The sequence below is a fragment of the Babylonia areolata genome, chromosome 35 (assembly GCF_041734735.1).
Source record: "Babylonia areolata isolate BAREFJ2019XMU chromosome 35, ASM4173473v1, whole genome shotgun sequence".
In the NCBI taxonomy this organism is placed as follows: domain Eukaryota; kingdom Metazoa; phylum Mollusca; class Gastropoda; order Neogastropoda; family Buccinidae; genus Babylonia; species Babylonia areolata.
In genome coordinates this window covers 4638626-4643211 of record NC_134910.1, presented here as the reverse complement: position 1 = coordinate 4643211, position 4586 = coordinate 4638626, and the positions used below count along the sequence as shown (strand labels likewise).

The 4586-nt window shown below is 39.4% G+C and overlaps 1 long non-coding RNA gene across 1 annotated transcript in view; it reads right to left on the bottom strand.

Annotated features, from left to right (window-relative positions):
- Positions 1-3765, bottom strand: part of LOC143278135 (uncharacterized) — a 15497-nt gene extending 11732 nt beyond the window's left edge. Inside the window, exon 1 of the long non-coding RNA XR_013053843.1 lies at positions 3427-3765. This is a non-coding gene — a long non-coding RNA (uncharacterized LOC143278135). The remainder of the gene's footprint in view (positions 1-3426) is intronic.
- Positions 3766-4586: the final 821 nt, after the last annotated feature.

Here is a 4586-nt window from a genome sequence, read left to right as displayed (position 1 = left end):
TCATTAACGGACGCACAGCACCATACATTAACTGACACACGGCACCTTTCATTAACGGACACACAGCACTTTCATTAACTGACACACAGCACCATTCATTAACTGACACACAGCACCTTTCATTAACGAACACACATCACCTTTCATTAACTGACACACACCACCATTCATTAGCTGACACACAGCACCTTTCATTAACGGACACACAGCACCTTTCATTAACGGACACACAGCACCATTCATTAGCTGACACACAGCACCTTTCATTAATTGACACACAGCACCATTCATTAACTGACACATAACACCTACATTAACTGACACACAGCACCTACATTAACGGACACACAGCACCATTCATTAACTGAGACACAGCACCTTCATTAACGGACATACAGCATCATTCATTAACTGACACACAGCACCATTCATTAACTGACACACAGCATCTTTCATTAACTGACACACAGCACCATTCATTAACAGACACACAGCACCTACATTAACGGACACACAGCACCTTCATTAACTGACACGCAGCACCGTTCATTAACTGACACAGAGCACCTTTCATTAATTGACACACAGCACCTTTCATTAACGGACACACACCACCTTCATTAACTGACACGCAGCACCGTTCATTAACTGACACAGAGCACCTTTCATTAATTGACACACAACACCTACATTAACGGACACACAACACCTTCAATAACGGACACACATCACCTTCATTAACTGGCACACAGCACCATTCATTAACTGGCACACAGCACCATTCATTAACGGAAACACAGCACCTTTCATTAACTGACACACAGCATCTTTCATTAACTGAAACACAGCACCTACATTAAGTGACACAGCACCATTCGTTAACGGACACAAATCACCTACATTAACTGAAACACAGCACCTACATTATCTGACACACAACTCCATTCATTAACGGACACACAACACCTACATTAACGAACACACATCACCTTTCATCAACTGACACACAGCACCTTCATTAACTGACACACAGCACGTTTCATTAACGGACACATAGTACCATTAATTAACGGACACACAGCACCATTCATTAACGGACACACAGCACCTACATTAACTGACACACAGCACCATTTGTTAACTGACACACAGCACCTTCATTAACGGACACACAGCACCTTTCATTAACGGACACACAACTCCTTCATTAACGGACACACAACACCTACATTAACTGACACACAGCATCTTTCATTAACTGACACAGCACCATTCATTAACTGACACACAGCACCTTTCATTAACTGACACACAACACCTTTCATTAATTGACACAGCACCTTTCATTAACTGACACACAGCACCTTTCATTAACTGACACACAGCACCATTCATTAACTGACACACAGCACCGTTCATTAACTGAGCGCGTCATGACGGTCAGTGTTTTTTTGGGGGGGTTTTTTGTTGTTTTTTTCACAACATATTTCTCTGACAGCGCCACCCTTTTTTTTATTATTTATTTTCCCTGCATGCTTTTTTTTTTTTTTTTTTTTTCCTATCGCAGTGAATTTTTCTACAGATTTTTGCCACGGACAAGCATTTTGTTTCCGTGTTTTTGGGGGGTTTTTTCGTGCGCTGAAGTGCATGCTGCACATGGGACCTCGGTTTATCGTCTCATCCAAACATCCATCCTCTCATTCAAATTGGGTCGGGGGGCACAGGTTAGTCATTGTTCTATTGGCGAGAAATTGACTGCAGCTGTCAAGCTTTGTGACAATGTGAAAAAAAGATCTGCAGCTGTCAAGCTTTGTGACAATGTGAAAAAAGGAATGCAGCTGTCAAACTTTGTGACAATGTGAAAAAAGGACTGCAGCTGTCAAGCTTTGTGACAATGTGAAAAAAGGACTGCAGCTGTCAAGCTTTGTGACAATGTGAAAAAAAGGTCTTGTTAGCATGGGCCCTCGCTGTCGACAAAAAGTCGCCTATGGCGGTGCAAGAGGTAATAGTGGACATTTAGGCATTTCAGATCTTTTAGGCTGCATACGTGTGGAATGACTGTGGTTGCTGTGTATTGTTAATGTGCTTTACACCACAAATTCTTTATCTTTGTTGTTGTTGCTGAGTTAATGAGGTATTCTGCCTGTTTCATCAATACTGAATCAATCCCAATCAACCCAAATCCTGCAAAAAAATCAATCCCAATCCTGCATCAATCCCAATCCTGCATCAACCCAACCCTGCATCAATCCCAATCCTGCATCGATCCCAATCATGTATCAATCCCAACCCTGCATCGATCCCAACCCTGCATCAATCCCAATCATGCATCAATTCCCAATCCTGCATCAATCCCAATCATGCATCAATTCCCAATCAGCACGCTGCTCGCCATGCCTGAAGACAGTTTTAGCTTCAACCCCTGCACTGAAGGTAATGATTCGGAGTTCAGGTGTATCCGTTAACCCCCTAATCGCCGAATCTTGGTGAAATAGGAGGTCGGTACAGAACTAGTTTGAAGTGCGCCCACTGTTTTTTTTGTTTTTTTTTGTACACTCACAATGGTGTCCCTGATGTTGCTGACCCCAAAGCCGCACAGTTCACACAGGGAAGGAGCCCAGCTAAAGCAGGGTGTATGACAGACACTCTGACCTGTGCCGACACCTACTTCACTGACGATCGTAGTCGTCGCCAGAAGTCAAGGGGTTAAACCGTTGCACATGGTACAGTAAGTAATAGGCACAATATATGCATGTATGTATGTATGTATGTATGTATGTATGTATGCATGTACCTCTCTCTCTCTCTTTGAAACATGAAAGAATAGATAAATAAAGAAATAAAAAAACCAAAGAAATAAGTAAATAGATAAATAAATGTATGTATGCATGCATCTCTCTCTCTCTCTCTCTCTTTGAAACATGAAAGAATAGATAAATAAAGAAATTAAAAAAAAAAAAAAAAAAATAATAATAAAATAAGTTTTTAAAAAAATAAATAAATAAATAGAAAGACAAAGTATGAATAAATAAATTCATACTGAAATAAACATATGAATAAATAAAACGAACACAAAGAAAGAAGGGGATAGTACATTTACACATGAAAAAAACAACACACACACACACACACACACACACAAAACAAAAACAAAAAAAAAAAAAACCGAAGAAAGAAAGACAGACATACAGCTAAAGAGGGTAAAAACAAAACAACACACACACACACACACACACACCACCACCACCACCACCACCACCAACAACAACAACAACAACAACAACAACAACAGAAATAAGAGGCCAAGACAACTTTTTTTAAAAACCAACATGAACAAAATTAAATTAAAAAAAAAACAACGAAGAAAATACCAAGAAAGACAAATTCCGGAAACAAACGATGCACAGCACTGAAACACGTAATCACCTTTTCCTTCTTTCACCGCTTCAGACTCCGATTCTGGTAAACAAAAACAAAGAAACAGAACAAACAAAACAAAAAACAAAACAAAAACAAAACAAACACTCACGGATACGTCAAACTAATCAATGATAATTATTCACAATGCCTAGACAGTGTCATGGCGATGGCTGACAAACAATAATTACCCAGTCTGCACCTTCTCCAAAATTTTGAATTTTATAATTAAGTGGCGTTGTGCGAACAAAAGGGTGGATGAGTGAGTGAGTGACTGAGCGGGGGTGAATGTTCCCTGGTACATGCACTGTCCCCCAGATGTCGTTTTCGCTGCACGTTGTCTGTACCTCTGTGGTCATGTTTGTTCTTTCCATGGTAACTCCCATCCTCATGCCCTAGAGATATGCCTGCCATCAGTTTCAGTTTCACAGTATCAGTATCAGTATCAGTAGCTCAAGGAGGCGTCACTGCGTTCGGTCAAATCCATATACACTACACCACATCTGCCAAGCAGATGCCTGACCAGCAGACGTAACCCAACGCGCTCAGTCAGGCCTTGAGAAAAAGAAGAAGAAAAAAAAAGAGTAAAATAAAATAAAATGAAAAAAAAACAACATAAAATAAATAAATAGATAAATATATATATATATATATATATATATATATATATATATATATATATTTTAAGGATCAATACATAAAAATACTACTACTGCTAATAATATTTAAAAGGCGCAAAATCTTGATTAAGTCAACTCTAGGCGCGCGCGCGCGCGCACACACACACACACAAAAGAAAAAATAAGCAAATAAATGTAAAACATGCAGACACAAGTTTACATACCTGTGTGTGTGTGTGTGTGTGTGTGATCTTTCTTACCGCAGGTGAAGTCCTGACCGGGCCTGTAGCCAGGCTGACAGACACAGACCTCGTCATAACAAACACTGTTGTCCACCTAACAGCCTTGCTCGCTAATTTGTTGTGTTGTTGTTGTTGTACGCTTATAGTTGACTTCATCAGGTTTTTGCGCCTTATAAATATTATAATTAGTAGTAGTAGTTCTTTTTTATTTTGTTGTTGTTGTTGTGCGCTTATAGTTGACTCCATCAAGTTTTTGCGCCTCATAAATATTATTATTAGTAGTAGTAGTTCTTTTTTGTATATATAT